The following is an 18326-nucleotide window of genomic DNA, read 5'->3' as shown; positions in this document are numbered from 1 at the left end:
TTATTGACATGTGTATTTCTTCACATGTGAATTATGTTTTCATATCTTAAAAATTTTTGCATGTTTTATACTAGGTTGTTTTTTTCCTTTTTAGGATATGTATTATGGTTGGTAATCATTTGTCTATATATACTTAGGGATTTTTCTTGCAAACTGTTGCTTACATTATTTTATTAATGGGGGTTATCCTACTGTTGTCTAAAAAATTATTTTTCTGTTTTCATAGCTGTATATCTGTTATCTTTTTCTTTTTTGTATTTCACCAGTTCATTTAAAATGAAATAACTTGTCTATGGCCATGCCACCCTGATCAGGCTCTATCCCATCTGATCTTGGAAGCTAAACATGGTCGAGCCTGGTTAGTACTTGGATGGGAGACCACCTAGGAAGACCAGGTGCTGTAGGCGTAAAAAAAAGAAATAACTTTTGTGACTTTTAAGGAACATATTCATTATGTAAGCCTAGTTGTGTTTATAAAATAGCATTTTTGCATATGTTTTATTAATAAAGTTATTAGATTTGCCTGCTTCCTAAGCACTTAAATTTTAAGTGGAGAAAAAATAGACAAGCATAGAATGCTTTATCAATGAGATTTTGGGTCTCTACTAAATAGAAACTGGCTTTTATTATATACCTGATAACTTAAGACAGCTTCTTTTACATAGTTAAAAGTCTGGAAACACTTGAATTGAGTGCATCAGGAAGAAACCTTGCTTAAGTTTCTGTTTCTTAGAAATTTTCAGTATTTTAATTTATCTAGTACCTACTTTTTATAGAACCCTCTGTCAGTTGTTTTGAAAGATAGTGAGATTGAATTTTTGTCCTCTAGGAGTTTAGGATGGGCAATGACCCAAGGCTCTCTATGATGTGTTCAGTGAGTGGTGAAGAAACTTCACTGGAGAAAGAAGAAATTATCTGAAGTTGAATAGTCTGGGTAAACTTGATGGAGAAGCTGTGTAATTTGAGCTGGACCTTGAAAGAGGAATGGGATTTTTCCTTGTGCTAAGTACTATGCACATGGCACTTTATGTGAAATTTTTTCATTTAATCTTTCTAACCCTATGAGACAGGTATAGTTACTATTCCTATTGTAGAAATGAGGGAACTGGAGATTACAGTGTTTTCAGTGGGTCCATCTATATGTATGAAAATCATAAAAAAGGGTCTGGAAGGATACACACCCAATTTAAATATTGATTCCTTCTGGGGAAGGGCACTGAGATTTCGAAGGTGGAGATGAAAAGGAGGCTTTGTAATTTTGAGTTATTGTTTAAAGATATATTACAAAAGAAATAAATTCTAAAAATAAAATTTTTTTGGAACTAAGATAACAAGAAAGGAAGTCTCAGGTACTAAAGATTTTAGGAAAGAGATCTACTTGCAAAATAGTGTAAGAGAATCAGACTTAGATTGGCTCGATGAATTAAAAAATACAGGTATTTATTGGGACAAAACATAAGATCACCAATATTTATTGAGTTTAAATTAGTCTGTCATGGTAGAAAAACAACAATTTTATAACATGATTATTATATCCACAAAGGTCATAACATTTTTTTGGATACCAACATTACAGAAGTTGGGGAAAAAGTTGTTTAGTTAGAGAGTCCAAGCTTACAGAAAATGATTAAGATTTCTTGTATTATTGGGATCAGAATTAAAGAGAGTGACTCTTATTTTTTATTTATCTCAAGATACAATGTTATTTTCTTTCCCCCTATCAATGGGATGTGACATTTATTCATAATGGTGGCAAGGTGGTGTCATTTTTGCTCTCCCAGCGCTTTTATTCAATATCACAAGCTAACAAGTGCTGGAAGTAGTATTTGAACCCAGACCATGTGGGTTCAAAGTTCTAGATCTCAGCTGTTGTGCTACTAAAAATGGAGAGACAGGAATTCCCAATGGAGAAGCAGAGTTTATAGAGGAAAGTCAGTATAAGGTATGTACAGGGCGTATTGCAGTAAACCAGTGTGATTATAAGGTAGAATTTATGGCAGGAAATGATGAGAGATAAAAGATAAAGGGGCTTTTTGAGACTACAGTGTGGATTATCTTGAAAATGAGGACAATTAATGGGTCCAAGGATGGATGTAAAGGATTCATTCATTTTACAAAAATTATATTGAAATAGAATTTCAGATACATAAAAGATTATTCTTTGAGATAAGAGTGAGTGAACGTGTGGCATTGTGATTTATCCATTCTTTACAAAGGTTCTTTAGCGTCAGTTGATCTTTACAATATACCAGACTCTTCAAAGGAGAGGATAAAGTCCTATCTTAGCAATTCTACTTCAGTTTTACATAGGATGTTTCTTTGAGAATGTTACTACCACTTTATGTTGTGGCAAATATACATAACATAAAATTTACCAATTTAACTATTTTAAATTATATAGTTCATTGGAATTAAGTACATTCACAATGTCGTGCATCACTACCATCTGTCTCCAGAACTTTTCATCTGCCTGCACTGAAACTATACCTGTTAAACTCTAATTACCCATTCCCTCCTCCTGCAGTTCCTGGCAACCACCATTCTACTTTCTGTCTCTGTGAATTTGACTTTGCTAGATACCTCATGTAGGTGGAATCATGTAACATCTTTGCACTTTTGTGTCTGGCTTATTTCACTTAGCATAATGTCTTCAAGGTGCATTCATATTGTAGTACGTGTTAGAACTTCCTTCCTTTTTACAGTTGAATAATATTCCATTGTATGTATATACCACATTTTGTTTATTTGTAGATGGACATTTGGGTTGCTTCTACATTTGACTATTGTGAATAATGATGTTACGAATACTGGAGTAGAACTAATTTGTTTGAGTCACTGCTTTCACTTCTTTTAATTATATACCTATAAGTGGAATTGCTGAATCATTTGGTAATGCTGTGTTTAACTTTTTGAGGAATCACCAAGCTGTTTTCCACAGTGACTGCACCACTTTACATTAATTCCCACCAGCAATACACAAGAGTTCCAGTTTCTTCACTTCCTTGCTAGCACTTGTCTTTTTGGTTATAGCCATCTTAATGGGTATGAAGTGGTATTTCATTGTGGTTTTGATTTGCATTACCCTGACTAGTGTTATGGGGAATATTTTTATGTGCTTATTGGCTATTTGTATCTTGTTTGGAGAAACGTCTATTCAAGTCCTTTGTTTATTTTTTAATTAGATTGTTTGTATCACCACTTTTTAGATCTAGTAAATCTCAGTTGTCTTTTGAGATGAACCAAAGGCTCATCACTACCACTTAATTTATAACATATTGATATAAATTGTGGTAGGGAGGACCTCGTTATTAGGAGATTGATATTAAGTATTAAGTTATAATTTGGGAAACCGCTTAGTTGGGGATGACTGGCTCAGATTGTTCATGACCATCATTATAAATTATCCAAATGTTGCATAATAATCTCTATTGAGAAGGTGGAAGTCATTGTTGTATTTCTGTTCCTTGGTTTTTCTGCAGCTAGGAACTATTCCTGTTTTGATTTCTAGTTTTGACTAAGAGTGTGCTTAATAATAGTTACCTTGCATTTACCCTTTGGCCTCTATCCACTTTCTCTAATTCATTGATGCAGATGAATTTTAATGTTATTAGGGAAATTCATCACTTGCTCACATTAATAATCCTGTAACCTCATGGTAACTCCGAATGGAAATATTTTTCAGTGTGGTTCACCTGATAAAAAGATGAGTAAAGTAAGAAATACTTTTACATAAGATAGAATATTATCTCTCTGATCTCATTTTTCTATTATTGTCCCCTCTGTTACTTCTCTTCAGCTCTAATGTCTCCTTGCTATCCCCCGAACACTCTGGAAAATCTCCCATCCGAGAGCCTTTGCCTGGAATATTCTTCTCCCAGATATGGCTTATTCCTTCACCTCTTCTAAGTCTTTATTTAAATGGTACCTGTTTGGTGAGCCCTAACTTCACTATTTAAACTTGTAACCCTTCCGAATACTACTAGTATCCCTTTCCTGCATGATTTCCATAGCATTTAATTACCATACAACATATTATATATTACTTATATAATTGCTTGTCTCTCCTCCCCAACCCGAGACTAGGCTCCTGTATAAGCTTCAGGGAGACAGTGATTTTTATCATTTTGTTCATTGCTATATTCTGTAGCACCCACAAGTATGCCTGACATGTGGTAGGGGTGACTTTTGAGTGTTAAGAACACACTATAATGTTATTTTAAAAACGAATGCAACAATACTTTGCATTCTTCCTTCTCATCCTGGGCCTGGTGGAATAGTTCCTGCAAAGGAGGGTGATGAGAAAAGGGCCATTCTGCCGTCAGTGAGGTAGTGACCAGAGACTACAACATCACCATTTACAAGCACATCCATGGAGTGGGATTCAAGAAACATGGCCTTTGGGCATCCAAAGAGATGCTGAAATTTGCCATGAAGGAGATGGGAACTCTGGATGTGTACATTGATACCAGGCTCAACAAAGCTGAGCCAAAGAAATAAGGAATGTTTCGTACCACATCTGTGCGCATTTGTCCAGAAAATGTAATGAGGTTAAGAGTCACCAAACAAGCTCTATACGTTGGTTAACTATGTATCTATTATTACCATTTTCAAAAATCTACAGAAAGTCAATGTGGATGAGAACTGACTGCTGATTGTCAAAATTATAAAACCACACACATATACACACGTGCTGATGCTGTCTTAGAATTTGAGTAGGAATATATGGTAATTCTTAATTTGGAGGGCACAAAGATAGCTTTAAAAATTTTATGAGAGCTATATGGATTGCCTCGTTATTAAAAATAATGGGTCTGAATTGAACTTATTTATGTGCTAATAGTGTTGAACATTTTCCATGGTTTTTAAAAATAGTTCACTTTCCTTTGTAAATTTCCTGATCTTTCCATTTGCTTATCAAGTTATATTTTTATGGGTATGCGTGTAATTAATATATGTGTGTATATATTTTCTTCATTTTCCATGTTGTGTTAGTTTACAGAACTTTAATTTTTTATGCAGTCAAATCTGTTTTTATTATGATTTTTTTTTTATTTTTAAGCTTAGAAAATAGACCTATCTTCCTCTTCTTCCTGCCCAGAGATTTGATAAATATTCACTTTTGTTCTAGCTTCTTCCTAAAAGAATGAAAGTGTGTAGAGACCATAGAATTTAGGAAATCATAGGCAACTGGTTGCTAATTGAGGTCATGGTTGTGGAAGAGATTGTTTAGGGAGAGTGTTTAGCTGAAGAGAGAAAAGGAGGGAGAACTCTACAGCGGACCAACATGTAGGTGATTTACAAAGAATGAGAGTTAAGAAGACTAGGAAGGAAGTCAGTGATAAGAGAATATGGGGAGAGGGACATAGCAGAGCCCAAGAATGAAGCAAGTTTTAGGAGTGGTAGTGTTTTAGTGGAGAGATGGAAGTGTAGTACAAGTGCCGACAATTTTAGTCTTGAAGAGTTTAGCAGGGAAAGGATGAAAAGAGAATGGGTCACAGCTTGTGAGATAGGAGGTAGAGTTGAGGAAATTTTTTTGTTTAAGGAAGGGAAGAGTTTAGCATATTTATAGAAAGAGATGTTGTAGTTAGAGGAAAGGGAGATACTGGGTGGGAAAAGTTAATCGAAGGTTCCAGAGGAGGTTTGGGGTTCTAGGCTTAAGAGTTTCGGTGGGAATTAATTTTAGAATGGAACAATACCTCTTACTTTAAGAGAGATAGGAAGGAGGTAAAAATGGCTGAGGATCTAGGAATAGGAGAAATGAGATAATTTGGAGGGATTGTGCCTGATGGACACTTTTTAGCTATGCGATTTATAATCAATGAACAATTCAGGCTTTGGTTTTTCACTGTAAAAGAATATTAATGCTTTCTTTGGCCATTTCATAGACTTGATGTGAGTTCAAAATGAAACAAGATATGTTAAAATGCTTTAGAAACTTAAAATGTTATACATATCTATAATCAATGTTTGAGAAGGCCATTTCCTTTGTGTAGAGTATAAAAAGCTTACTGAGTCAAAATGCTCCAAACAGTAGGAAGTTACAGAAGATTCTGGTGTTTTAGGACCATAGTGTTTGGAAGTCTTAGGTTTCTGAGTCTTGATCATATATCTAGTAGGTTTCTTTACAAGTCAGGAATGTGTTTTAGTAAGTACTGTTTCTGACATTAGCACCTGAAATCATTTAAAACATTGATGGTGAGAATAATTAAGGGAAAAATGTGTGGGAAGGCATGCTTAGAAACAAAGTGAATTTTCAGTGGTTTAAGTTTGGCATGATACAGCAGGTATTCTACATTCTCATGTATGTCTTCTGCTATTTCACTTCTCATAACTTTTGAAAAACTAAACTTCTAGTTTATTTATGAACTCTTAAGTTCAGTGTTTGGTTCAGTGTTTGGGACTGATTTATACGTAGCTCTTTTCCACGTTAATGTGTCCTCATGACACATAGGTATAGTTTTTTTTTTCTTTTTTATATGGAAGATGTGTATCACATGGTATTTAGTGAAAAAAAAATAGGTTTGGATTGTGCTTTTCTTAGCACTCTAGATTCCTTTAGCATTTCCATTACTTCGCCCTTTTCAGTCTTGGGTTTCTGTTTATGATTTCTGGATGCTGAGGATGATTGGAGAAAATCATGTAATTGAGCGGATTGTTCCACTACTGATATATGTGCTGGTTACTCTAATTTGGCTCTTGATGTTTTATTTAATTACCATGAATATTTCTTGTGATATTGACTCTCATTCATTCTCCAGAGAGAGACCTCAGAATCAAGATTGTTAGTTGAAAGTGAAAGTGAAGGGCCTGGGCAGGGGATGACTGCGGGGGGCTTGAGTTGAGAAAGTGATTGAAAGAGTTGTTGAGGGGAATGAAAGAGGGAATTTATCCAGTTTATTTTAAAGGACAAAAGTTGGAGACTTGATAGTGATATCAGTGTATCTGGTGTGGTTTTTCTTTAGAGTAGCTCAGTTTCCAGAAACAGTATTTACCTGGAGCTGTGGTTTTGTGGTCAGATTCAGAGAAAGGGGTGCAAATATGAAATTGCTGCTCAGAGATTTGGATGTCCAACCATAGGATCTGGGTTGGGAGGAATCAGGATTTGAGGGACAGGAATTTTCTGTAAAGTGATAGAGTAAGTAGATCAGAGTAAAATTTTTCTGAGTTATTAGAGAAATCAAAGTGGAACAGTTTTGAATGATGATAAGATCCAGAAAAATAGATGCCTCAAATAGAGTTGAACTAAAAATCTTTGCAATTAAAGGTTTGTTCATTCTAATGTACAGTAATTGGATGGATTATCTTCATGGACATTGAAATCTCCCAGGATCGTGATAGGAGATTTAATAGAGGAGACTGAACGAGGCTTCTAGGTCTTCAGTAAATGAGGAGCTAGGGCTAAGGGATCAGAAGATGCTAGTGAAGAGAAGATATATCTTGAAGATGGGACCACAAAGGAGGATGATCATGATCTGGAAGATACAGTAGGAAGGGAAGTGAATGCCAATCACTTCTGGCTCTGTGGGGCTATGGATTGCAGTAAAGAGAGAGAACTGTGAGAAAATCTTTAGGGAAGAACAAAGTTTTAAGTCAGGGTAAACAAGTAGAGCATTGTTCAAAAAGATTGAGGAAGACTAGGGTATAGAAACAAGAGAATGATTATTATCTGTTGGTAGGTAATGAAAAAGATATGGTGTGACAGTATAGAAGAAACCACGGTGGAGGACATTTTGACAAGGAAAGTAGATAATGGTGGGGATGTTATTGCCTTTGTATGTTGGCAGTTATTCATTGGGCTCAATTGTTTGAACTTTGACACGTTAGTACTGGAACTGATTTAAAGTCCCAGATAGTATTTGACTTGATCTTATAAAGGCGATAAAGGCTTTTTATAAAATAAATGGCAGGGGTAACAAAGGCCATATTCTGGGCGAAAGATTGATGTCCTCAGCAGATTTAAAGTCCCTTGTTAGGTAAAGGCTCTTAGGAGGAATATGTTGAAGGGCTGGTTGTGTCCAGGAACTCCCATGATTCTTGAAGATGGGCTATAAACTCGTGTTGGGTGTAGGGATGTGGTGACAAAGATCATTTTAGAGTGATTATCTGCTTAAAATTGCATGGCTTGTGTATATAAACTAGAAACAAACAAATGATTAATTACTATGTTAGAGTGTTGGGATATAGATTAATTTTTATTTCAAAATATTCTACAATTTTTTTAAAAATTAAAATGAAAGAGAAACATGAAATACGGGCTTTTGGAGAGCTTCTGTATGAATTAAGAGTCTTGGTTGCAAGACCAGAAAACCCAACCTAAACTGACTTAAAAAGAAAACATTTTCTTTTATGTTAACTAAAAAGTTCAGGGAAAGCACTGGGTTCAGGCATGGCTTTTGTAGTTTAGATGATGTCACCAGAACCTAGTCTGTTTCCTTCTCTGAACTTATATCTGCTCTCCACTGTGTATTGATTTGATGTTTAGGTTTCTTATGGCAGTAAGATGGCTGAAAAAGCTCCACTTGCTACCCTTCCAGTTCAAGTGCAACAACTCAAATGAAAGTCCTGAGCCTGTCATTGACCAGATGAGCCATGTGTTTGTCTTTGACCTAGTTATAGATAAGAATGTAATGCCCTGATTGACTTAGGTCTAGGTCACTAGTAGTTATGGGTTAAGATCAGTATCTCTCGCTGCTTTGGACCTCTTTATATACAGAGGAATAGTCTTATATCTGATTTTTCCTGTGTCTAGATTGCTTTTAGAACAATCTGGATATTTGAAATTTTGTTCAATTAGTGTTTCTACAACAAATTCAGTGATTACTGAGCTTTGTGAAGGGCATAGTTCCAGGTACTTTTGACAATCCTAAATTGAATAAACCTAATCTTTGCTTTAAAGGAGGTGGCTGCCTAGAAGGGTTATTAGTGTATGTTTAGCTTCTTTCCATCACAGGTAACAAAGAGATATTTGGGTGTCTTTTAAGAACTGGGTACTCATTGCACAGGTCCACATGGTAAAAGAGAGCCTGGAATCCCACAGTAATCCAGGATCTAAGCCTTAGGGAACTGGAGGAATCCACTGAAGCTGTAGAGACTATATTTTTTTATAGCCTTTTCAGCATGAAACTTTGTCATTCTCCCCTTACACTGGGGTTTCTTAGTGTCTTTTTTGGTCTCTGGTTATACCATTCCTTTCCTATCCAATCCTTGACTTCACCCTCTTCTTTGTGTATGCTTTTTCTTACCTTATGGTTTCATATCATATATGGTCCGTGCTGTCATATGACCTGTTCTCTGACAATGTTTTATTTTCTGTTCTTCCGCACTATGTGAGTCCCTCTTACCACTTTCCATCAGTTGAGAGAGAGACTGAGAGAGTGCGTTTGTACATCTAAGAAAGATAACCGGTCTGTCATTCTTGTTGGGCTAAGCTCGTTAGCAAGCTTCTTCCTCATAGGCCGATGGCCAGTCTGTAGAACTGGTGACCTAGGCTCTCAAGGGCCAGGATCATGTGGCACTTACCTGGAGGTTAGGAAATAATATGAAATAAGAGGCCATCACACTGCTCCTTAATATGCAAGGAACTGTTGGTAGAGTTTTAACCTTAAAGGAGAATTGTGTTTCCGTTGACCAATCTGTCCAGCATGGTAAGAACTAGATTGCTGTGCATCAAAATAGAATTACACAAAACAATCTTTTGGCATATAGAAGGTGGCCAGCATTTATCTGGCAAGGACATGAAGACAGTTCCTGATTGTACTAGACTTTTAAGAATGAGGAAGATGTCAGTAGGAGGAGATTAAGGAGAATGTTGTGCATTAATGGGCTATGAAGGCAGGGAGAAGATGCTAAAGCAGTGGCAATTGAAAATGCAAAAGATCAGGTAAAAAAAAATGTGTGAGGCATATTTGGTCCAGCATATAGTACTAATAAGAAAGAAAGCTGAATTCAGAATATTGAGATATTTTTATGCTAAGTAAGCCAAGAAGTTCAGGTACAACTTGATGTTCATTGTTTAACTGTCCTAAGTTCTCACTGACTTTAAAATCACTATGAGAATTTTCAGATGAGTAAAGTTTAGTCCAGAAAAATGATAGAATTTTTTTTTGGTAATTGAGATAAGATTGCACATCATTCGAATCTTAATTTTGTGACAATAATACCTTTTCTCCACATCCTCACCAGCATTTCTCTCTCTCTCTCTCTCTCTCTCTTTGATAATAGCCATTCTAACAGGCATGAGGTGATATCTCTGGGAGTGGAAATCTTTTGCATTGTTTTAATTCTTGACAGCATGGGATGTGTATGCAGCTTGACGTTACTTGTGGTTCAAACTGTGTTTTCATTGAAATGACTTTGTTACGGTATAAGTATAATCACTGTTTTGCCTTTTGATTTTAGGTTGAATTCATTGAGAGACATCAAATCTTGTAGGAAAAGCTAATTTCTAGTTTTCATTGTTCTATAATAGTGGTTGAGGGTGGTTCTTCTCATTTGGAAATATTTCAGCTTGGAAAAGTTGCAATAAGACTCTACCACTGCTAAGCCTGCTAATGTGGTAGAGCAAATCAAGATATTCATCTATTTCTGACAAAAATTCATGGAATCAAGGATGGTTAAATCCATGGGAGTAAAGTCAACCATTGATACTACTGGTTGAATAACACATGATAGATTCAGATATTTTCTGAAAAGTATCTTCTAATGAATGATGCAATGAATAACCATAAACTTTAAAGCCTTGTACATTGTTCAATTAAGCCTTTTTCTGCCCACATGAATTTTTACCACCTTCAGTTGTAACACACCTTAGCAGACTCCACTTCAGATTGCATTGAATTAGTGCTTTCCCAGCTTCTTTGAAAATATTCTTTCTTATTGTTGTTCCATGCAGATAATTCATACCCACTAATTATTTAGTCACTTCAAAACTTGCATTAACTCTTCAAATAAACAACTTCTCAAAAAACAATAATTGGTAACTCCTGTCAGCTCATCAAGAGCCAAGAAAAACACTCAAAATCATTTGCCTTGATATTGTGGTTGGGTTTTTTTTTTGTTTTTTTTTTTGTTTTTTTGTTTTAAATTTTCAGTATGATATTATAATTTGACATCTGTATATTCTATTGTGTATTTACGTCCAAAAGTCCAGTTTCCTTCAGCTACCATATATTTAGATACACTTTGCCCACTTCACTCTCCCCTCCCCTATATTTGGACTCCTTTTGCCCTGTCTACCTCTCCCCTCCTCCCCCATCCCCTACTCTCTGGTAACCACTAGTCTATAGTCCATGTCCATGAGTCTCTGTTTTTCCCGTTCATTCATTTGTTGCTTTTAGATTTATATCCCACATGTAAGTGATATCATGTGATTTTCAACTTTTTCTGTCTGGCTTATTTTGCTTAGTAGGATTATTTCAGGGTTCATCCATGTTGTCGCAAATGGCAGTATTTCATCTCTTCTTATGGCTGAGTAATATTCCATTGTATATATGCACCACAGCTTCTTTAGCCAATCATTTATCGTAGGACATTTCGGTTGCTTCCATGTCCTGGCCACTGTGAATAATGCTACTGTGAACATTGATGTGCAAATATCTTTATGTATATGAGTTTTCAAGTCTTTGGAGTAAATACCCAGTAGAGGGATTGCTGTATTATATGGTTGATCCATTCTTAGTTTTTTGAGGAACCTCCATACTGTTTTCCATAGTGGGCATACCAATTTGCAGTCTCACCAGCAGTGTATGAGGATTCCTATTTCTCCACATCCTCTCCAGCATTTGTTATTACTTGTCCTGTTGATTATAGCTATTCTAACAGGTGTGAGATGGTATCTCATTGTGGTTTTGATTTGCATTTCCCCAATAGCTAGCGATGTTGAGAATCTTTTCATATATTTGCTGGCCATTTGCATGTCCTCTAGGGAGAAGTGTCTGTTCATGTCCTCACCCATTTTTTGATTGGATCGTTTGTTTTCTTTTGTTATTGAGTCGTATGAGTTCTTTGTATATTTTGGATATTAGGCCTTTATTGGAGGCGTTGCTTGCAAATATATTTTCCCATTCGGATGATTGTCTCTTTACCTTGTTGACAGTTGTGTTTTTTTTGCTGAACATAAGCTTTTTAGTTTGATGTAGTCCCATTCATTTATTTTTGCTTTTAATTCCCTTTCCTTTGAGGGAAATTTCATAAAATCCTTTTAAGTCCAAGGTCCTTCAGTTTCGTTCCTATATTTTCTTCTATGCATTTTATTGTTTCAGGTCTTATATTCAGGCCCTTAATTCATTTTGAGTTAATTTTGGTGTGTGTAGATAGACAACAGTCTGTAGTTTCATTCTTTTGCAGGTGGCTTTCCAGTTTTCCCAGCACCATTTATCGAAGAGGCTTACCTTTCTCCACTGTATGTTTTTGGCATCTTTGTTGAAAATTATTTGCCCATATAAATATGGGTTTACTTCTGGACTCTCGATTCTGTTCCACTGGTCCGTGTGTCTGTTTTTCTGCCAATACCATGCCGTTTTGATTACTGTCGCTTTGTAGTATAATTTGAAGTCGGGCAGAGTGATGCCTCCAAACTTGTTCCTTTTTCTCAGGATGACTTTGGCAACCTGGGGTCTTTTGTGCTTCCATACAAATCTGATGATTTTTTGTTCTATTTAAAAAAAAAAAATGCCCATGGTTCTTCTTGTTTTATGTTATATACTTCAGTTCTGAATCTTTGGTGTATGGTCACCATTACAAAAAAGTAAAGGATATATATATATATATATATAATATATATATATTATATATATATATACAGTCCATTTTCTTCTGCACATGCCTTATCTCCATTCCCCTTTGCGAGTTTGGATCTTTGAATCCTCCCCTTTTCAGTCATTGTTATCTCAGTTTGTCCCTATGTATGCTGAACGTTCATTACTATCTTGCTATAGCAATTCTCTTTTTATTATTTAAACTTATAATGCCCTGTTCTTAGTGAGGATTGCACTCCTCTGCTCCTATTTGCCTGATAGTCACTTTACTCCTAATTATGTATTTTTTGTTTTCATTTTGTTTTAGGTGAGTTGACCCCTTTCAGTATTTCCTGTAATGCAGGCCTTGTAGTGGAGAATTCCCTCAATTTTTGTATGTCTGGAAAGGTCTTAATTTCTCCTTCATATCTAAAGGATAGCTTAGCTGGATATATTATTCTAGGCTGGTAGTTCCTTTCAATTAATAGTTTAAGTATTTGATTCCATTCCTTTCTGGCTTGTAAGGTCTGCGCTGAGAAGTCCGAGGGTAATCTAATGGGTTTTCCTTTATAAGTTATGTTTTCTTCTCCCTGGCTGCCCTGAGAATTCTATCTTTGTCACTGATTTTTGATAACTTCAATACAGTGTGTCTTGGTGAAGGCCTTTTTGGGTTGAGATAATTGAGTGTTCTGTTGACTTCTTGAATTCCAAGCTCCAGCTCATTTCTTAGATTTGGGAAATTCTCATCAACTATTTGTCTTAAAATCCTTTCTAATCCCTGTTCCTTTTCCTCGCCTTCAATAATGCCCATTATTCTTATGTTTCCTCTCCTAATGGTACCAGCTAGTTCTTGTATTTCTCTTTCATTATATTTCATTCTTCGGTTTCTCTCTTCTTCCTTCTGATTTATTTCTAGATTTCTGTCTTCGATATCACTGATCCTTTCTTCCATTTGGTCAACTCTATTTCCCAAGCTTGCTATTTCATTTTTTCAACTCTTACAGTGTTTTTTTTTTTTAATCTCCAGAAGACCTATTGTGCTCTTTTTGATGGTTTCAGTCTCCTTGCTCTGCTCATCTAGGTGTTTTTTTTCAATTCTTGAAATTGTTGATATGACTCGTTTCGAACTCACTGAGTTTTTTCAGAAGTGCCATCCTGAATTCTCTGTCATTTAAGTTGCATATTTCTATGTCTGTAAGCTTATTTTCTGGAGATTTTTCTCTTTCTTTCTGAGATGCCTTGTCACCTTGGTTGTTCATGGTGTTTAATGGACTATTTCTCTGCCTGGGAATTAATGGAAGTGTAGTCTGCTGTTTTTCCAGAAAGAAGATTTATTATATAAAGGTCTCTTTTTAGCCTGTTCAAAGAAGGCGCTTTTCTTTTGGTTTCTAGTAGGTGGCATCTAAGCCTCTTGGATCCTTGCTTTAATAATGCCTTAATAACGCCTTTTTAATTTTCTTGTAGATATTTAATCACACTCGCTACCCTCAGTTTTAGTCTCTGTCAGTGTCAGCAATTGTTTTGGCAGTGTTTGCTTAGATTCCCCTGGGGCTTCGCAGTGATCAGTCTTGGAGGGTATGGGGGGAGGGGCCCTCTGTGTAGGGAGTTGGGGGCTGCAGCTCAGCCTCGGTTTTGCAACCATGGCTGGTAAAAATCAACTGTTGTTTCTCTGCCATCCATTTTGCTTCTCTGCTTTCTGCCCTGATGACTGGGCCCTGCTGCCAGCTGCATGGAACTCACAGTTCTCCCAGGAAAGGCCGTTCCATGAAGTTGCCACACCTTCTCCCCCTCCTCCTGCAGGGAGCTCCAGAGGCTGCTACAGGAAGTAGCTTCTTTATTTCTCCCATTCCACTGCCCAACACCTGGGGTTCTGACCTCTGGTAGCTCTTATAGGTAGATCACACCCTCAGATGTGCTGGTGTGTAGTTTGGGTGTTTTTTGTTGAGTTTTAGATGTTCAGCTTATTGTTGTTTCAAGGGGAGAAATCTGGGGATGTCTCTTACTCTGCCATGTTTCCACTCAAGTTGCGGTTGTTTTTTAATTAAAAAATAAAATGGTTTTTAAATATTGTTACCAACGTCTTCCATTCTTTCAGCTACTTTTTTTTTTTAAGGTACCATTCTTGTCAAAAGACTTGTAGACTAAATTTATTTTCTCTAGACATGTTTCTTTGGCTGCTACAAACATGATTTAACTTACTCACCATTGATAAAAAGCTTACTTTGGTTGCATCCTCATTTTTATGAAGAAATTCAACTGCGATGAGATCTATTTAAATTTTCTAATTCTTCTGACTGTTTTCCTGTGAATTGGAAATATTGTGATGCGTGCTTAGTCTGGTAATGTTGATGTATATTGTATTCTTTAAGCATGGCTGTGGTGTCATTGTATAATAAACATAATACTTTGCCATCTAATATAACAAGATTATCTACACTGTAATGTATCTTAAGAGTATGACACTTGAAGCTCATTTTTATTTTCTTGTTCTGACTTGAAGGGTATGCACAGGTAATAAAAAAGAAAACATATGGTGATAAGTGTAGTGCTTGAAAACCTATCCGGTTATAACTGCATCACTCTATTTTGGAATGCTCTGAGCAGCAATGCAAAACTGTTAGAGTGCCATATACAGTCTCTTGTAAATACTGAAGCCTGCCATTATAAAAGCAGCCATAGACATTATGTAAGTAAATAAGTGTGATGATGTTTTAATAAAGCTTTATTTAATAAAGCTTTATTTAAAATTGAATTGTATATAATTTTTATATTATGAAACAGTACTCTTTTTAACCATTTAAAAATGTAAAAGTCAATTTTGGCTTATGGAGTGTACAAAAACAGGCAGAGGGCCCTAGTTGAGCTATAGGCTATAATAGTTTGCTAACTTCTACCTTAATCCAAAAGAATAAGTCTATGGGAGAAAAATCACGCTTGATGGAGGAGGCAGGTCTGTGAGGGAAATTATTCTGGATGACATTTTGACAACCCTTAAAACATACTATTTTATTTTTCAATTACAGTTGACATTCAACATTAGTTTCAGGTGTACAGTGTAGCGGTTAGACATTCATATAATTTAAGAAATGATTCCTCTGATTAGTGTAGTACCCACCTGGCTCCATACATAGTGATTACAACATTGTTGACCATATTTCCTATGCTGTGCTTTACATTCCCTTTACTATTTTGTAGCTACCAATTTGTACTTAATGCCTTCACCTTTTTCACCCAGCTCCTCCAACCCGCCTTCCATATAGCAACCATCAGTTTGTTCTCTATGAGTCTGTTTCTGTTTTGTTTGTTTGTTTAATTTGGTCTTCAGATTCCACCTAGAACAGGTATGTTCACATACGTATGTGAACTGTGAATAAGTATGAATATGAACTTTCCCCATAAGAAAAGTTTGTTTATTAAGATTTTTGAACTGATTTTTAAAACATGTAATGTACTGTTCTTATTTTGGTTTGAAATTTTAATTTCGGCTGTTTTTGCATAGGATAGGAAGTAAAATAAGTTTTCATTTTTGTAATGTTTTGTTTCCATAAGTCTCAACAAGTAATGAAGTTGTAGGAAGCTTTGGCAGAGTTCTATGAAATTGTAAGTAGGTGGAATTTATCTCCACAGATAATTCAGGAAAGCTAAGTACACTCTTAGTATAGCTATGGTACAAAATCCTTTATTAGGGTTGAGTGAAAACCACATAATCCTGTTACTTCTTTTTTTGTGTGTGTGTGTGTAATTGTGATTGTTCATTCTTTATTGTTAATTTTTTAAAATGGAGTTACAACAGAAGTTATTATAGCTTAACCATTAAAGATGGATTAAATTAAACAAGTCAACAGCTTAAAAGATAAGAATCAATACAAATGTGAGTTTATTTTTTCATTAACTGTATAAATAAAAGTGCTTTTGATTATTTTACTGCTTTTTGGTAATAAACTTAGCATTTATATGGAATTTTCTATTTTCAGAACACTTTATGAAGTGATTTAAAAAATTATTGATTTTCTTAAAAGTCATTTAAGTGGGAGAATATAGAATAGGAGAAAACCTTAATATTCAGAATGTATAAAAAGACATACTTAGGGCTCAGAGACAATTATTATAAAGTTCTAATTGTATTGGTTATTGTAGAAAAATATTTAAATACATATACATCATGTGATATAAGTAAAAAATACAGTTCTTGCACTGTAGATTAGTGTGGTGGTTTTTCAAGAATCTTACTTTAAATCCATTGCTCTAAGTCTCCTAAGAATGTAGAAAACCTAGTTTTTTAGGACTGATCTTTTAAAATTTTATTTATTTTATATAGTTGCTTTCAAAAAACAAATGGCTAATATTTTATTTTTAAAGTTATAGGTAATTAAGAATTCAACAATAGCTTACAGTTATTGAACGATTGATTATACATGTGCTATTCTCTGTGGCCCATGTACCATTCTCTGTGCTTTACATTTATTTATATTTCATTTAATGCTCTTAACAGCTCTTTGAAGTAGGAACTGTTAAATTATTTCCATTTTATAGACAAGAAAACAAAAGAATTATAGACAAGGCACAAAAGAATGAAATAATTTTCTCAAGTTACACAATCAGGAAATGGCAGAGTTAAGATTTACTGTGACTCCAGAATCTTTGTTTCTTATCCACTTTATGGAACTGCTTTGGTCTATCTGCTGTTGAACATCTTTTTCAAACTCTGATCACTTAAATGGTGCATTTATAGGGCCTGTACTTTAGAATGACTACTCTTTGGGACCTTGGTGTTTCTTCTGTTCTTGCTTGTAATCTTATCTGCCTACCCTCCTATCTCTTTTCCCCCTTTTTTCCAGTAGTGAGATATGGTATAGATCAAGGGGAAATAAAACTAGTAAAGTAGGGAAGCCAAAAGACATTTTAATTTTGGTTCTTGAAAGAAAAAATAACTTAAAATTGTTTATATAATAACTGAAAAAATTAAGTTGAAGAGAAATATCTATTGAAGACATGCACAACAATAAAAAAGCAGAAACACAAGCCGTTAATAACCCACTCTTTATAAACTCCAGTCTCTACCCTCTTGTTTTTAGAGAGATGAACATTTTAGAGAATAAGTGCCATATTGTCATTCCAGGTTATTGGAAAATTGGTTATCAATGTATCTTTGTGAATCATAGTCAGAAAAGTTTGAGAAATACTTACATAGCATATATGATAACAAATTTAATTTTAAATTCTGAGTTCCATGAAGACTGCCTGTATTCTGTGTACACATTAGTTCTTTAGATTTGTTAATCCTATTTAATAAGCTTCAGGTTTCTTTTATACGATGTTCTCCAAAGTTACTTTCTAGCCTGACCCTTTTCTTTTTCTCATTTAGTTCCTTTGGTTCTTAACCATTTTTTTTTTTTATGGGGGAGGGTGGTGGTAGTGGGCGGTTAAGAGGTCACAACTCCTTTGAAAATCTGATAAAACTTATGGACTCTCCCCAGAAAATTGGACATATGTACATTACACAGACTTCTGTTTATAGTTTTAGGAGTTTTGTAGGACATCTGTTCCCAAGATGATTCCAGATTAGAGCTCCACCTCTATGTGTTTTCCCAG

General features: G+C 35.2%; 1 pseudogene; it reads left to right on the top strand.

Annotated features, from left to right (window-relative positions):
• Positions 1–288: 288 nt before the first annotated feature.
• Positions 289–407, top strand: LOC120587289 (uncharacterized; annotated as a pseudogene).
• Positions 408–18326: the final 17919 nt, after the last annotated feature.

Source organism: Pteropus medius, unplaced genomic scaffold (genome assembly GCF_902729225.1).
Source record: "Pteropus medius unplaced genomic scaffold, Ma_sr-lr_union100, whole genome shotgun sequence".
Lineage (NCBI taxonomy): Eukaryota > Metazoa > Chordata > Mammalia > Chiroptera > Pteropodidae > Pteropus > Pteropus medius.
Note: the sequence above shows the minus strand (reverse complement) of the source record. Positions and strands in the feature narration are given on the sequence as shown.